The 18,164-nt window shown below is 37.9% G+C and overlaps 1 protein-coding gene across 1 annotated transcript in view; it reads left to right on the top strand.

Moving 5' to 3' along the window:
- The window catches only part of HACD2 (3-hydroxyacyl-CoA dehydratase 2), a 110,501-nt gene that overhangs the window by 56,204 nt on the left and 36,133 nt on the right, over positions 1-18,164 (top strand). The window lies entirely within an intron of this gene.

The following is an 18,164-nucleotide window of genomic DNA, read 5'->3' as shown; positions in this document are numbered from 1 at the left end:
CTATGTTTTCCATTCAAATGCCACTTTAACATTATTTATTGGACAAATAACAATAGATACAACAATGGAATTCATTTTAATCAACAGGAAAAAAAAATGCCCCTAAATTCTACATTTTTAGTCAACAATTTTATTTTTCTTTGTTTTTTTTCCAGGCCTGGTCTATATGTATATGCAGTTTTTACATTGTTATAATTAAAGTGGTTATCATTTGATTTCTGAGTTTTTTTAATATAATCATTTTCCATTTTGTTACATAATTTCAGGAGTATACTTCTAATGAGTTTATTTTTCAAATGGTACCAAATGGTACAAAACTCACGTTGACTCACATGGTACAAAATTCAAAGTATGTAAAAGGGTATACAGTGGAAAGTAAGTCCCTGTCCCACCTTGGTTCCTTATAATCCAAGTTCCCTTCCCCTTTTCCTACAGATAAAACTGGTTTCCCTGGTTTCTGTTTTTAAGATTTTTTTATTTTTATTTATTCATGTGAGACAGAGAGAGCATGAGTAGAGGAGAGAGGCAGAGGGAAAGGGAGAAGCGGACTCCGCACTCAGCTGGGAGCCCGATGCTGGGCTCAATCCCAGGACCTGGGATCATACCCTGAGCCGAAGGCAGACGCTTAACCAACTGAGCCACCCAGGCGCCCTGCTTTCCCTGGTTTTTTTTTTGTAACATAACAGTGTATATATACTTTTTTTTTTCTTGCTTGATTCTTTCCTTTTATGTACCACACTGGTGTATAACATACTGGTTTCCCCAAATCTTCTAAAGCATACCAGTGGAAGTTTGTGGGGTTTTTTTTCCCCACAGGAAGTATATTATATTGTTCTTTAAAAAGGTTCAGGGCTTGGTTTTAAATCAGGCAGCAACATTTCTCATCAATCTGACATCTCTCTCAGCATGTCATACTGGCTTCAGCTAGCAGTACTTTATTAAATCCAAAAGAAAAGCCATTTCAATTTTGAGGAAAGAATCCAGTTCTGAGAACAATTAACATTAGTCTGTAATTTAAAACAAAACGAAGGCTAGTATTTCATGTTGCTTTGTACACCCTTCTCCTCATACAGAGCCAGATGTGTAATTTTCCTACCTCAGGCAGACACTAATATTGATAGACACCACACACACAGCTTCTCCCAAACAACAAAAATCAGATATGTCCAAGGGATAGTAAAGGTTTTGCTTATTTTATCATCATGAAGTGAATTTTACCGTAACTGATGTGATTTAGTCCGTCCTAAGTCTTTGTAACGCTCAGATTGGCCATCTCTGGCCTGTGGCAGCATCGTTAGATGGTCTTCAAAGTCTTTTTTGACAGGACCCCAGTCATCTTGATGACTTCCTTGTTTTCTGCTATGAAAAGATGTTTCAAGCTTATCTTTTTGTTTTTAATGATTTTTTATTATATTATGTTAGTCATCATACAGTACATCCCCAGTCAGGCTTATCTTTTATTCACTGATATTTTAAATTTTTTAATTCGCTACAAAATATTGAATTAGATGTATCATTATGCCTCCCCTAGTGGAAAATGCTTAGGTTGTTCACTTTTAAATATTGTTAATAATTTTTCAGCCAGTATCTCTGTTGATATATAGATTTTTTAGTCCTTGGTTTTTGCCCTTTGTGTACATTTTCAGGTATAATTACTAATTCAAAGAGTATGAGTATCCTTTTAACTCTTAAAAATATTACCAAATTGCTAAAGGAATTGCTAAAGGATTGTGCCCATTTGCAAAGTGAGTATGGTGGTTTTAACACAATACCAACATTTTGCTATTATTTTTAATATTCACTAAGTTAGTCATATGACCTCAAAGGTACTCTTGTTTACTGTATTTTTTACTAATTGTAAAATATAATTCCATATTATTTATTATGTTTATTTTTATGTGGATTATTTACTTAAACCCTTTGCTCATTTGCCTAATAAGATCTTGATTTTTTAAAAGATGAAAACAGTTTCTGTTTTGTATACAGAAATATTTGTTTACAAATATTTTTTTGAAGATTTATTTATTTATTTGAGGGGGGTTGGTGAAGGGCAGAGGGAGAGGGAGAGAATCTCAAGCAGACTCTCCACTGAGTGCAGAGCACGAGTCGGGGCTCAGTTTCAGGACCCTGAGATCATGACCTGAGCCGAAATCAGGAGTCGAACGCTTAACTGACTGAGCCACCCTGGCGCCCCTTGGTTGCAAATGTTTTATTTCTATTCTGGTTATATATTGACCAATAAGTAACCTTTGAGAGTAACCACCAAATTTTGCACATAAACATTAATTTATTTATTCAAAACTATCTCTGTAAGCTTGGCAAGTCACTTTACCTCTCCAGACCTCATTTTCTAATCTGCCAGACATTGGGTTGAACTTGCTCTCATAGATCCTTTCCAATTCTGACAGCCAAGATTTTCTTAGCTGCAGATCACCATACTAAATAATCCTTGTAGTTCCTTGCTCTTATAAATAGAGCATCTGTCCCATGGAAGTCTTCTTTCACCACCACCTTTGTGGTTAAATTTCATCTTCTTTAGTCTTCCTTCACTGCCCGGATGCTTTGGCAGAACTCTGAGAAAGAACACGGTTTGGTAGAAGTATATTTCTTGGTTTGCTTAAATGAAATCCCGTGATTGTTTTTTTCAAGTCATAAGGAAATGACTCTACTTTCTCCACCTTGTCATTGGATCTTATATTATTTCAAGCAAGTGACAACTGGGTCAGGTTCAACCTTTTGAGAAAGGTTTACATAAAAAGAATTTTTGGAGTATACTGAGACAAAATTTAATAAAATTTTTAAATAGAGATTCAAATAAAATGTTTTCTTATCCCCAATATCCAGGACACTTATGGATTGTTAGCATAAGTTTAGCCAAAAGTGACTGTATATCTAAGTTCAGCTATCAGTTTTATTTGGTCTTGACTGTTGTATTAAATCTTTTTTTTTTTTAAGATTTTATGTATTTATTTGACAGAGAGAGACACCCAGTGAGAGAGGGAACACAAGCAGGGGGAGTGGGAGAGGAAGAAGCAGGCTCCCAGCGGAAGAGCCCGACATGGGGCTCGATCCCAGAACTCCGGGATCATGCCCTGAGCCAAAGGCAGAGGCTTAACGACTGAGCCACCCAGGCGCCCCTAAATCTTTTTTTTTAAGAGAAGCTTACGATTAGTCTTGCTGTAAAACATATATGAAATACATATATTTCAAATATATATATTTTAAGGCTGCAATTAATGGTCTGGTCTAAAATACCTGGAGTGCTGTGGGCAATAAAAATAATCAGATGGCAATTTGCTTTTGAAATGCTAACTACAATACAGAGGTTCGAGAGTCTCCGTGACTTATTATTGACTCATTGTGTTCTCTTAGAGAACGGCTTCTAATATTTTTATGTTTTCCTGTTTTTCAAAAGTGACACTCTTCTGTTATCTTCGGAAAGGTGGGAAACTTGTCTCATTTTTTTTTTCATGTCTGCATTTTGCTCTCATTTGGAGATTAGACTTTCGGTAGCCTTATTCTTAAGAGAGTGGAGACCCCAAAAGTAAACAAACAAATGAAAAGCCTCTGGATATTTGATTAAGCCCTCAAGAAGCTCATTCCCTTCAAAGGCCTCTGGTTCCTCTCTTGGAGCCAATTTATTATTACTTTTTACATGTGAGAACCTCAGTTAAGAAGAGCAACCTGCCAGTGGCAGACACTTTTGACAGCTAGCCATCTGAAACCGTAAACTGTATAAAGGACATCTAATAAACTAGAAACTGCTACTATAGTCAAAGCCATTTAATATGTAGGGATATGGCTCAAAAAACCAAGCACCTGGTTCTTTTTCTTTCATGTGTATTGAATTATACAACTGGATTGTTTTTTTTCTCCTTGTATTCACCATAAAGGAGCACAGTGCCAAGTTCATGGTCTCCCCCAAACACAAGTACACAGGCCCTCTTCACATCTGTTTAAGTGTTAATTTCTCCCGTTGTTTCAAGATATTTTTCCTAACCTTATTTTCCCTAAGCCTGGCTTCCTACCTTTTATTTGTATTATGTATCATTGTGTTTTTCCAGCACTTCTCAAGTTTCCCTAGTATCTGTGAAGGGGTATAGTTTAACCCCAGGGACTTGGGAATAGAGGTGACATAGCTTGCCATAAATGTGAAAACTTCTGAAGTCCCTTTTTTATGTTTTAATGTAAAAATGGATACTCCCCCGAAAAGTCTTCAGGGAAAATCAGTGAACCAGGGTGATGTACTTGAATATATGCTGTGGCTTTTCTCCTAAAATAGAATTGCTTATGTAGGGGTAAAATTCCAATGAAAAATACTTTGAATTGTTCATGTAACACAGTGCAACTTAGTACTGACTTTCAGTAAGTCCAGCATAGCCACTTTCCACTCCAGTATTGAAAATGTCTACTCTTCATTTGAATGCTAGATGAAATAGTTGGTTCACATTCAGGGTCTATCTTGGATGACTCTTATATTATCTTTGTGGGGTTTTTTTGTTTTTGTTTTTTAAGATTTTATTTATTTATTTGACAGAGAGACAGCCAGTGAGAGAGGGAACACAAGCAGGGGGAGTGGGAGAGGAAGAAGCAGGCTCATAGCGGAGGAGCCTGATGTGGGGCTCGATCCCATAACGCCAGGATCACGCCCTGAGCCGAAGGCAGACGCTTAATGACTAAGCCACCCAGGTGCCCCTCTTATATTATCTTTGAACAGTGAGACCCCAGACAGGGTGGTGAGTGACCAGGAGACCTAAGACTGCCATTCACTCTGGTGCCCACATTCACACTGTGAAATATTAGGAGGAGTTACCTACACTAGATTTCTATCTTATTTTCTGTGGGTTGTGTTCATACAGTTGAGTTTGAGTAAGTGAACTGCTACTAGGATGTCAGGGCATTGGACCCTGCTGCACAGCTTTGGGGCGTGTGTGCTCCAGCTTGAGAAGCTCCTCCATGTTGAAAGTTTGGTCACATCAAGGGAAAAGATTTCACTCTAACTGCATGTTTCTTTCCAATGCTAGACACATGACATATCACTGTATTTGATTTTCTCTTGTGTCTCCCTTTTTATCCATTTCAATTTAGTCAGAAATAAGCATGAACACACTTAGTACCACTATCCTTTTAGCACAAAGAAATGTAATGCCCTCTCCCAATTTAGTACATCTTTGAGAAATGCTAACCTCAAATAAATCCAGAGCTTATCATGTGAATATCATAATTTGGCTATTGATTTCAGTGTAAGAAACCAATTTGTTTTGTCAGAGCTCAATAAAGCAAGTGTGGTTAAGTAAAATATATTGAACATTGCTTTTGGGCGGTCAGGTGCCACAACCCCAAGAGGCAAGGCCAGTTTTCTATGTTCTGGGAAAATAGAGAATTGTCCTTCTGTCTGTCCTTCTTTTTAAAAATTAAAAAAAGGGGTGCCATGGTGGCTCAGTCGGTTAAGCATCTCCTTTGGCTCAGGTCATGGTCCTGGGATCAGGGTCCTGGGATCGAGCCCCATGTCGGGCTCCCTACTCAGCGGGGAGGCTGCTTCCCCCTCTCCCTCTGCCACTCTCTCACACTCATGCTCTCTCCCTCACTTGCTCTCTCTGTGTCTCTCAAGTAAATAAATAAAATCTTTGAAAAAATTTTAAAAGCCAGTCATCTTCCTTGAGTCCCACACTCCCACCCTTTTCTTCATTTTGGCCAGAAATATTTTACTTCCCTGAAATTAGCTTCAATGTAAGAGAAAATATTTTTAAAAATTCTTGTTTAAAATTGGAATTAGCTCAGTTTTAGAATTATCTTTTTGCTGTTGCCAAATGTTTCATTTCTCATTAAGAGTAATGATTTTATTAATTTTGAAATCTAATTCATGTGTTTTGTCAGGAGTTCAAGCAATGTGGAAAGTACAAAGAGCAAAGTTTACAACTGACTCCAAATTCTGCCATTTTAGAACTAATCTTCATTAATACTAGATAAATATTCTGGAGAGGGTTGCCTTCACATATATATTAAGAAAAGAAAAAAGTAGATGAATGGAAGAACCAAGAGAGGTTCATACTATACATGCTATTTTTCATTAAAATCACTGAGTTTATTAATAAATATAAAATCTTTTTACCATGAGGTATACTATTTTTTAAAAATCCCTTAAAGTTTAACAAAAATTTAGCTTAGAATTACATTTGGCTCTAGTTTTAGGTAGTATCTCCTAATTCTATTAAGGAAATTAGTATTCTCACTTCTCCTTCCATCTCTTCTTCCCTGGCTCCCATTTTAAAGCATTTATACTATGTTCTGTGGCCATAGTTAGCATAATTGTTTAGTCTTAGCTTTATATTTGGATTCATGGCCTGTTCTGGGCCCTTTGACCATGACTTCTCCATTCCTGAATTCTTTATTTTGATTCATCTCTTGTTTGGCTAAATTTTTGATAGCATGTGTTTCTTAAGAATGTTGGTTACATAGGCATTATGTAGCAAGTTCTTTCATATTTAGTGATGTTTACCTTTTGCCATTGCACTAGAGTGACACCTTGGCTGGGTATAATATTCTTGAATGTACTGTCTTTCCCTTGGACCTTTGTAGTGTTGCTTCATTGTCTTCTGACATTGGATGTTGCTGTGGAGAAGTCTGAAGCCAGGGTAATTTTCTTGCTACTTTGTAGATAACTTGCTTTTTTTTTTTTTTGGTCTGGATCCCTGGAGTATTTTTGTAACCAAGAAATTTCTTGGTTTTACTCATTCACAATCAGTTTTTTTTTCTGGAACACAGTGTATTCTTTTTTTTTTTTTTTTTAAGATTTTATTTATTTATTTGACAGAGAGAGAGACAGCCAGTGAGAGAGGGAACACAAGCAGGGGGAGTGGGAGAGGAAGAAGCAGGCTCCCAGCAGAGGAGCCTGATGTGGGGCTCGATCCCAGAATGCCGGGATCACGCCCTGAGCCGAAGGCAGACGTTTAACGACTGAGCCACCCAGGCGCCCCAGGAACACAGTGTATTCTTTCAAATTGAGGTCTTACATTTCTTGGATTATACCCCTGAATACATTTTCTGTTCCACATATTGGGTTCTCTACTTTGGCGATAACAATTATTCTTTTGTTGGATTGCCTTTGCTTTGCATAATTATCATCTTCTTTCCAGGTGTTTTAATTTTTTGCTTTCCCCCAGATGTAATGCATGCTTTATTTTCTTTTCTTATATTACATTTGTATGGTTGGCATGCCTCTCTATCTTTAAAGTGTGAGCAGCCCTGTGCAGCCATTTTATTTGTTCTGATATGGATGTTACTGAATTCTCCCTGGCTGCATTTCCACTGTGTTTACTCAGTTGTTTTCCCCTCTGAGCTACAACTTAGGATTGGAGTTTTCCTGTTTTACATATTTTTGTACATGCTGAGGACATAGGGATAGGCCTTAGGAGGGTGCATAGATATTAAGACATAAAGTCTCAGAAATTAAACAGTGTATATATGTATTGATGAAGAAAGGTCTTCAGGATATTTTTTAAGGGAAGTAAAGCAGAGTATAGAACAATGTGTATAAAATGCTGCCATTATGTAAAAAGTTGGAAAAAAGGATGGATATAAATATATCTTTATGCATTCACTTAACATATTTGCTGTAATATACCTAAAATATATCTCTGTAGTGATAGACAAGGAATTAATAATTAGTTGCCTGTGGAAAAGGCACCTGAGTGATAGTAGGATGGATTGGGAGGGAGACTTTTCTCTATAATCTTTTTACACTTTTTAAATTTTGAACAATGCAAATGAATTACTTATTTAAAACACATGAGCTCCTCCATCCTTTCTGAGATTTAATTGCCGTGTGATGGGATTCTGCCACCTCATAAAAAGTGTATGCCGTTCCTGTAGGGAACTTTGTGCCAGTCCTCCAGCTCAGTGTGGGACCGGAAAGGCTTGGCATCCATGAGGTAGTTCCTAGTTAGTCACATCCTCCACTTTACCATCACTTCCCAGCCTCCCTGTCTGTCACACTCCACTCAGAAATTTGTGTTTCTCTCCAAATCTGAGCCTGTTGGTAAAAATTCTCAAAATTGTGTTGATTCACCAATATCACTTTTGGGAGATAGAGATAGAGTAGGAGGTGTACAATAATCTTTCCTTTTTTGGCTAGAACTTTTAAAAATATATGGCATACAGTTGTTACCCCATTCCTTTTTGGTTGCTGCTGGTGAGTGTTGTTTTTGTTATTGAATATTGCTACTTTTAGCTCAGTAGATTTGGTATTTGGGTAGGGAGATTCTCATTTCCCTTGCCATCATTTAATTTAGTTACTGGCACCAACTTTGTGTTGCTTGCCTTGCTTTGGTCTGGCCTCCATTACCCATGTATTCCCTGATGGTTGATGGTTGACTCCTTTTCTGTTTGTGGGCTCTATCCTGCTCTGCTCCCAGCCTACCTGACTATACCTGACTTGCAACGCAGTCTTGATCATAAGTAGGTCATCTGCTAAGCCCACCAACCTGATCCATCTGAGGGCTGTTCTGAGCAGGGAGGATTTCCAGGGCTGTCGACCTCTGCCGGGCTTAGGGAGTCCTCAGAGCACCCTGGTTCTGGAGAATCAAACTGTTTGCCAGATCCCCTTTATACAGCTTTCGCTTAGATGCGTGCACACATCCCACACATATAAATGCCTGTGTTTCTTTTATCTGCCAATGTTTTGCTTCAAAAGTTCATTGCCCTTTCAACATAAATTCCTATAATTATTTCTCAAGTTATAACCTCGTCTTGCCAAAGATGCGCACTGCTGATAGAGAAATTTTTCTGAAACCAAGAAGTGATCATGCCATTCTGTTTATAGATGTTTAGTTGCCTCACGTCACCTTCAGGAAAAAGTCCTAAAAATAAGAGCTATCCCAAAGCAAATCAGTTACAGCCTGAGAGTGTAAGTTCATGAGGGCAGGGGTGTATCTTATTCACCGTTGTATCCCCAGCTTGGAAAACAGAACTTGGCACAGAGTACGTACTCCAAAAATATTTGTTGAATTCAATTAATGAATAATAGGTGCCTAGTAAGTCTTTTTAAAATGAATTTTGATCTAGTGATGGTTTACTGATAAGATTGCAGAATCTCTCCTTGTTATCAGGAAACAACCAACTTAAGTAATCAACAACCAAAAATCTGAGGTATAGGTAGTTTTAACATGCTGTGTCACAGTGTTCAAATAAGGGATAATGGCATAATTAATGCAATCACATAGGGATTGAGTGCAAGAAGTCTAGAAAAGAAAGAGGATCCAGTCTGTCTATACTCCTCATTCCATAAGGATTTGTGATAACTTCTACAAGAAATATAATAACATAATATGTTTCAGATTTGGCTTGAAACTTTCTAACTACCATGTTGAAAAGGGCAACTGCGAATATAACACTGTATGTTAACTACAGTAAAATTAAAGTAAAATAATAAAAGAAAAAAGAAAGGGGCAATTGAGTTATAGAATTCCTATCAGATTGGAGAGACGTAAATATTTCTTAGCATTGATTTCTAAAACAGATTTCCCACCTAGGGCTAATATAAGGGGCATTGAGTGATAGAGTGGATATTATACTGCATACCATTCCTACAGCAAATAATGATTCTCTTTTTAACAGTTCCACATGAAATCCAGCTGACAATAACAGTACACCCAACTCAGTGATACCAGTTCTGTTCAGAGCAAAATGATTCCATCTATGTGGCCTTCTGTTGTTGGTCTGGCTTAACTCCAAGGATAAACTTGGAGATCCCGGCCTTCAGATGGTCTTCCTTATATAAGGGGTCCTTCTTCCTGCTGGCCTTTTGACTGGTCCAATAGAGCAGGCATTTTGAGATTGGGCTGTCAGGCTAGAGCCAAAACTTCTGTTTGCTGGGTGACCAGTTGAGGTAGGTTCATATGCCACAGAAACCAAGTGAGAGTTGGTGTGAATGACATCATTTGGGGGAAATTTGGGTTCCTAAACAGGCAGTTTCCTGCATAGGAAATTTAGGAGCACCTGCAGGCAAAGCCAGAAACATTTCTGCATCTGCATCAAATTAGAAAGCATTGATCAGCTTTTTATTTCCTAACTTATTTAGACTTAAATTTACTGGCTTTTTACTCCCTAACTTACTAAGATTTAAATTTACTATTGAGGGGTAGGCTAAAGCAGCCAGGCTTGTATGCTGCTGGTGGGAGTGTATCTTAATACAAATGTTTTAGAAAGCAATTTGGCAATGTATTTCAAGATCTTTAAAGGCATTCATAGCATTTGACCTAGTAGTTCTACTTCTGGGAACTATCCCAAGGAAATAATCCTTTAAAACATTTTTTTTTCTAAGCCTCAGAAATTTTTAAGTATTATTTGTAATACTTTATTACTTCATTTATAATATCAAGAAATTTGAGCAATTTAAATATCTCACAGAAGGAGAATAGATAAACAAATATATTCTACTCTAATGAATATTATGACTCAAGTTAAAATATTTTGAAGAATATGTTGTAAGAAAATTTCTCAAAATGTTAAGTGAGAAAAGCAAAGTACAAAGAGTATAAACAATAGAAATTGAACTGTATTTAAAAATATACTTAGAAGAGGGGAGGCCTGGGTGGCTCAGTCAGTTAAGCGTCTGCCTTTGGGCTTAGGTCATGATCCCAGGGTCCTGGGATCAAGTCCCACATCAGGCTCCTTACTCAGCAGGGAGCCTGCTTCTCCCACTGCCTGCTGCTCCCCCCTGCTTTTGCATGCACTCTCTCTCTCTGACATAGTAAATAAATAAAATCTTTTAAAAATATAGGTATGTATACTTAGAAGAAAAGAATGGTGGGAAATATAACTAAGGAATAAGTGTTTTTGGCTATTAAAACTTACTTTTAAAAAAACAATATGATAATTTTTGATTAGCACTTCTAAAAGGAAGACATATATAAATTTTCATATTCCCTAGGAAAGAGGGCTCTAGAGTAAAGAAGGGTTCCACTGAATTGCAATATTCATCCCTCAGAGCAACCAGATCCCTTCATTGAAGTCACACGTCCTAATAAGCATTCTGATTTCCACAGGAGGAAAAAAATGCCCTTAGATGAGGGTCTTTAAAATCCCAACCGTTCCGTTATTACAAAGGCTATGCTTCTGCTGTTAAGTGAATAAAATGACATAGTGGTTTATTAACTAGACTCCTCTGGATTTGATTAGTCTGAGTCAGTCTCCCAAGAGCCTGATTTTTGCTCATGAATGGGATAAAATTAGTTTTTTGAACTTGGAAATCTGAGGTCCAGATCCTGGACTTCTTGATTCCCACCAAAATATATCAGCAACCCTGGAGCGCAGTTCAGACCGTTAGAAGTCTAGCCCCCTGTTTCAATGGCAAAAGAAGAACGCAGAAATGAAAGGGAAAATAATACTTTTATGTGATAAGCTAGTCTTTGAGTTTAAAAAAAATGAAGAAGGTAGAAATACTGGTGGTCTTACCTTAAGCAGCAAATGCTTAAGAACTCATTTAGGAAAGCCTTTGATTATCGATCTTTAGTTTTTCTGGTAATGTAACCTACAGTATAATCTGGCTAAGTATATTCACTTAATGTTTGACTCACTGACTTAGCTTCTTTAGCAGTATTACATATTAATATCACCAGGCTCTGTGCTTAATTCACATATTTATTTTTTTATAAAAACTTTATTCACATATAATTCACATATGTAGTTCACCCATTTAGAGTATATAATTCAGTATTCACAGGGTTGTGCAACCATCACCACAGTCAATTTTAGAACATTTTCATCACCCCAAAAAGAAACCCAATACCCATTAGCAGTCGCTCCCAGTTTCCCTCCTAATCTTCTAGCCCCAGCTAACCACTAATCTACTTTCTGTCTGTAGTTTGTCTATTCTTGACTTTTCATACAAACCGAATCATGTAACATGTGGTCGTTTGTCACTGGCTTCTTCAGTCAGCATGTTTTCAAAGTTCATCAATATTGTAGTATGTATCAGTACTTTATTTCTTTTTATTTATTATTCATTACTTTTTACTTTTATTTACTTTATTTCTAATGTTCTATTGTATAGATATACCATGTTCTATTGATCCATTCATCTGTTGTTGGACATTTTGATTGTTTCCACTTTGGAGCTAGGGTAGAATGCCAGTATGAACATTGACTGCAAGTGTTTGTGTGGGTGTATGTTTTTATTTTTCTTGGGTACATATATACCTAGGAGTAGAATTGCTGAGTCATATGGTAATTCCATATGTAACATTTTGAGGTACTCTCAGACAGTAGCTGCACCATTTTATAATCCTAACGGCACTGTATGAGGGCTCCAATATCACCACATCCTAGCCAGCACTTGTTGTTCTCTGTAATAATGTATCTGATGATTATAGCCATCCTAGTGAAGTATATCTCATTATGGTTTTGATTTGCATTTCCCTGTTGACTAATGATTTGAGCATCTTTTCATGTCTTTATTATCCATTTGCATATCTTCTTTGGAGAAATGTCTGTTCAGATTCTTTGCCCATTTTTTAATTGGGTTATTTGTCTTTGATTATTGAGTTGTAAGAATTCTTTATTTTGGGGGCACTTGGGTGGCTCAGTTGGTTAAACATCAAACTCTTTATTTCAACTCAGGTCATGATCTCAGGATTGTAAGATTAAGCCCCGGGTCAGGCTCTGTGTTGGGCATGGAGCTTGCTTAAGAGTCTCTCTCCCTCTCCCCCTGCCCCTCTAGTTCCATCCAAATTGTTGTAAATGGCAAGATTTCAGGGTTGTTGTTTTTTTTTGATGGCTAAGCAGTACGCCATTGTATATATATGTACCACATCTTCTTCATCTATTCATCTGTCAATGGACATCTGCACTTTTTCCATAGTTTGGCTATTGTGGACATTGCTGCTATAAACATTGGGGTGTAGGTGCCCCTTCAGATCACTACATTTATATCTTTGGAGTAACTACCGAATAGTGTAATCACTGGGTCATTTTCAACTTTTTGAGGAACCTCCATACTATTTTCCAGAGTGGCTGCACCAGCTTGCATTCCTACCAACAGTGTAAGAATGTTGCCCTTTCTCTGCATCCTCTGACCAACATCTGTCATTTCCTGACTTGTTAATTTTAGCCATTCTAACTGGTGTGAGGTGGTATCTCATTGTGGCTTTGATTTGTGTTTCTCTGATGCCAAGTGATGTGGAGCATTTGTTGGCCATTTTTATGTCTTTTTTGGAGAAATGTCTGTTCATGTCTTCTGCCCATTTCTTGATTGGATTATTTGTTCTTTGGGTGTTGAGTTTAATAAGTTCTTTATAAATTTTGGATACTAGCCCTTTATCTGATAAGACATTTGCAAATATCTTCTCCCATTCTGTTGGTTGTCTTTTGATTTTGTCGATTGTTTCCTTTCCTGTGCAAAAGCTTTTTATCTTGATGAAGGCCCAATAGTTCATTTTTGCCTCTGTTTCCCTTGCCTTTGGAGACATGTCTAGCAAGAACTTGCTGTAGCCAAGGTTAAAGAGGTTGCTGCCTGTGTTCTCTTCTAGGATTTTGATGGATTCGTTTCACATTTAGGTCTTTCATCCATTTTGAGTCTATTTTTGTGAATGGTGTAAGGAAATGGTCCAGTTTCATTTTCTGCATGTGGCTGTACAATTTTCCCAACACCATTTGTTGAAGAGACTGTCTTTTTTCCATTGGATATTCTTTCCTGCTTTGTCGAAGATTAGTTGACCGTAGAGTTGAGGGTCCATTTCTGGGTTCTCTGTTCTGTTGCATTGATCTGTGTGTCTGTTTTTGTGCCAGTACCATGCTGTCTTGATGATAACAGCTTTGTAATAGAGCTTGAAGTCTGGCGTTCTGATGCCACCAGTTTTGGTTTTCTTTTTCAGTATTCCTTTGGCTATTCAGGTCCTTTCTGGTTCCATACAAATTTTAGGATTATTTGTTCCAGCTCTGTGAAAAAAGTTGATGATATTTTGATAGGGATTGCAATGAATGTGTAGATTGCTCTAGGTAGCATAGACATTTTCACAATATTTGTTCTTTCAATCCATGACCATGGAAGGTTTTTGCATTTCTTTGTGTCTTCTGCAATTTCTTTCATGAGCGTTCTATAATTTTTCTGAGTACAGATCCTTTGCCTCTTTAGTTAGGTTTATTCCTAGGTATCTTATGGTTTTGGGTGCAGTTTGTAAATGGGATTGACTCCTTAATTTCTCTTTCTTCTATCTCATTGTTAGTGTATAGAAATGCAACTGACTTCTGTGCATTGATTTTATATGCTGCTACTTTACTGAATTCCTGTATGAGTTCTACCAGTTTTGGGGTGGAGTCTTTTGGGTTTTCCACATAAAGTATCATGTCATCTGCAAAGAGTGAGAGTTAATGGCTTCTTTGCCGATTTGGATTCCTTTTATTTCTTTTTGTTGTCTGATTGCTGAGGCGAGGACTTCTAGGACTATGTTGAACAGCAGTGGTGATAGAGGACATCCCTGTCGTGTTCCTGACCTTAGGGAAAAAGCTCTCATTTTTTTCCCATTGAGAATGAAATTCTCTGTAGGCTTTTCATAAATGGCTTTTATGATATTGGGGTATGTTCCCTCTATCCCTACACTGTGAAGAGTTTTAATCAAGAAAGGATGCAGTACTTTGTCAAATGCTTTTTCTGCATCTATTGAGAGGATCATATGGTTCTTGTCCTTTCTTTTATTTATGTAGTGTATCACATCGATTTGCAGAAGTTGAACCACCCTTGCAGCCCAGGAATAAATCCCACTTGGTCGTGGTGAATAATCCTTTTAATGTACTGTTGGATCCTATTGGCTAGTATTTTGGTGGGAATTTTTGTATCCATATTCATCAGGGATATTGGTCTGTAATTCTTCCTTTTGGTGGTGTCTTTGGTTTTGGGATCAAGGTAATGTTGGCCTCATATGAAGATTTTGGAAGTTTTCCTTCCATTTCTATTTTTTGGAACAGCTTCAGAAGAATAAGTATTAATTCTTCTTTAAATGTTTGGTAGAATTCCTCTAGGAAGCTGTCTGGCCCTGGACTCTTATTTGTTGTCTGGTAGAATTCCTCTAGGAAGCTGTCTGGCCCTAGACTCTTATTTGTTGTCTGAACTCTAGTTCCAACATCTTACTTATGTCCATACTGATTAGGTCCCTGGCATTCAGTATTGCCTCTTGTTCTCTTTTTTGAGGTGAGTTTTTCTGTCTTATTGGTCTGTCCAGAGAATAACAGATGAATGAGAGAAAAAAAATACTAAAATGGCAACAACCCCAGAGAAATATACACTAAACAAATCAGAAGAGACCTGAAACTGGGGCGGGCGGGGGCGGAGAATATAATCAGACCAGGTGAGCAGAATAGAGCAATACACTGGATTCTGTGTATATTTTGGTCTGTTTTTTAGAAAATAGATCCCAAAATTGTAAAGAAGAGAAACTTATGTACAAAAATAAAATTAAGTACAATGAAAGGATAGAATGTAACTGTAAAAATGGAAATTGAAAGACAAGAAAAAACAAAAGTGAAAAAAAAAAACAACAACAAAAAGGAAGAGATATAATACAAGCAATACACTATCTCCTGAGTGTATTTTGGTCAGTTTGTTAGAAGAAACTACATCTCAAAATTGTAAAGAAAGAAACACTTGTATATATACAAAAATAAAATGATGTACATTGAAAGGATAGAATGTAACTGTAAATATGAAAATTAAAGACTTTAACAAAAAAAAAAGGAAGAAGAAAAAAAAGAGAATATGATCAGACAGGTATTGAATAGAATAGAGCCATATACTGGATTTTGGGTGTTTTGGTCTGTTAGAAGAAACTGCATCCCAAAATTGTAAAAAAATAAAAACTTACATATATACAAAAATAAGATTAAATACAATGAAAGGATAGAATATAACTGTAAAAATGAAAATTCAAAAAGATTTTTAAGAGAGTTGATAAAATAAGAAATTGGTCGAAAAAGGAAAGAAAATTAAAAAGAAAATTAAAGTTGAAAGACTAAAGAATCATGGGGGAAAAGTCATGAATTCTCTATGCTGTATTCCCCTAGGCCTGGAGTTCTGCAGTTCTTGTTGATTGGTAAACTTGGTCTTGGCTGGATATTCCTGCTGACCTTCTGGGGGAGGGTCCTGTTGCATTGATTCTCAAGTGTCTTTGCCCTGGGTGGAACTGCACAGCTCTTGCCAGGGGCCAGGCTGTCAGCTGCTCAGGTTTGCTCTCTGTGGCTTTTGTTCCCTGAAGCCTTTCCGGGTAGCTGTAGAGGATGAGCATGAAAATGGTGGCCTCCAATATCCAGTCCCGGAGCTGAGAGCTCGGGGCCCCACTCCTCAGTGAGCCCTCAGAGAAAAGCTGTCAGTCACTCCTGTCTCCCTGCTCTCTGGCTGCACTCCATGCTCACCCAGCCTGGGACTGAGCATTTCTATCTCAGGCACAAGACCCCGTTTCTCCAAACCCTGCATACTGCTTCCTCCCTGGGGGGCGGGGGGGGGGCTCTCGCTAATTCTGCTGCTTGTTGGGCCCCTGCTCATAGAGCAGTTGCCTGACTGTGCTGCAGATCCCAGTTTATGGCAACCCCCAGCGAGAGCCCACTCCCACCCACTCCTGAGTTCAGTCTTTGTAGCCGGCTTCTCCGCTCCGATACTTGGGAGCTCTGCTGCACTCAGGCACCCCCCAGTCTTCCTATGACCCCGAGGATCCTGAGACCACACTGTCCCAGCTACGGTTCCACCCTAGCTTAGGTTCCACCCTAGCTTAGATGCCGGAGCGACATCCCTCACCGGAGCACACTTCCGAAGATTCCGATTTTGTGCTCTGCTGCTCTATCACTTGCCGGTAGTCAGCTTCGGGAGGCTCCCTCCCCACTTGGTTAATCTTCCCACGTATCGCCTCGGATTCACTTCTCCGCACCTCCTACCTTGCAGCAAGTGGTCGCTTTTCTATTTGTAGAGTTGCAACTCTTCTTTTCTTAGATCTCCAGCTGAGTTCGCAGGTGTTCAGAATGGTTTGATAGCTATCTCGCTGAATTCCTGGGACTAGATGAAATTAAGGCACCTCTTCCGACATCTTGAACTCCTGCCCCCCATATATGTTTTCTTCTAAGAATTTTATAGTTTTAGCTCTTATGTTTTGGTTTTTGATCCATAATTTTGACCCATAATTCTGCTTCCAGATTTTACTTTAGTAGCAGTTCCTTACCAGTATAAAGTTACAATGAGAAAATGAGGCTTACAGATAATGGCTTATTACTGGGTTTAAGATGACCTAAAGGAGGCAAGAGTTTTTTATAATGGTGGTGGCTGGTTTCTCCATAGGGGATGTGGTTGTAGGAATTGAAAGGAGAAGCCAAAGAAATTTAAGCTTAGCAGAACTTAATGATTATCTAAAATAACTAATAATTCCAGTGTTATAACTTCAGGACATTGGAAGGATAATTGTACCAATGCTTATTGTAATGAACAAGGTGAGAATGGTTTATAAAGATAATAAACTTTGATTTTTGTATGCTTTTTGGCAAAATATTTAAGTGAATTTTAAAAGATAATTTAACCATTAAATAATATATCGATATGCAGTATGGATAGTACATATGATATGCAGGAGTTGCCAATGTTCATTAGATACAAATACAGTTGATTTCCCCTTCTATAGGTGCCTGTTCATTTTTGAAACCCATATTATAAAATGACCTTTCAGTGTCTAATTTTAGAGGTTAAGCAATGGTTTTGTTTTCTCTATATGATAAATGTAAAATATATTGATTGCACTGGTCAGTGATTTTGAAAGGTTTAAGAAGGGTACCTACATTCCATGGTATGCTGTCACCATGAACAATGTTATTGTTTTGGGGGGGAAGCAGTTATTAGTGTTTTGGAGGGAAAAAGTTGGGGTTTTTTGTGGGTTTTGTGGGTTTTTTATTTTTTTTAAAGATTTTATTTATTTATTTGGAGAGAGAGAGAGCGAGCGCGCGCGCACACACATCTTCCTTTTCCTTTCTTTTCTTTTAAGATCTCACCTATTTCTTTGTGAGGGAGAGAGAGAGAGCACAAGCAGGGGGTGCAGTAGGCAGAGGGAGAAGCAGACTTCCCGCTGAGCAAAGAGCCTGATACTGGACTCGATCCCAGGACCCTGGGATCATGACCTGAGGCGAAGGCAGACCTTTAA

The sequence above is a fragment of the Ursus maritimus genome, unplaced genomic scaffold (genome assembly GCF_017311325.1).
Source record: "Ursus maritimus isolate PB19 unplaced genomic scaffold, ASM1731132v1 scaffold_4, whole genome shotgun sequence".
NCBI classification, from domain to species: domain Eukaryota; kingdom Metazoa; phylum Chordata; class Mammalia; order Carnivora; family Ursidae; genus Ursus; species Ursus maritimus.
Note: the sequence above shows the minus strand (reverse complement) of the source record. Positions and strands in the feature narration are given on the sequence as shown.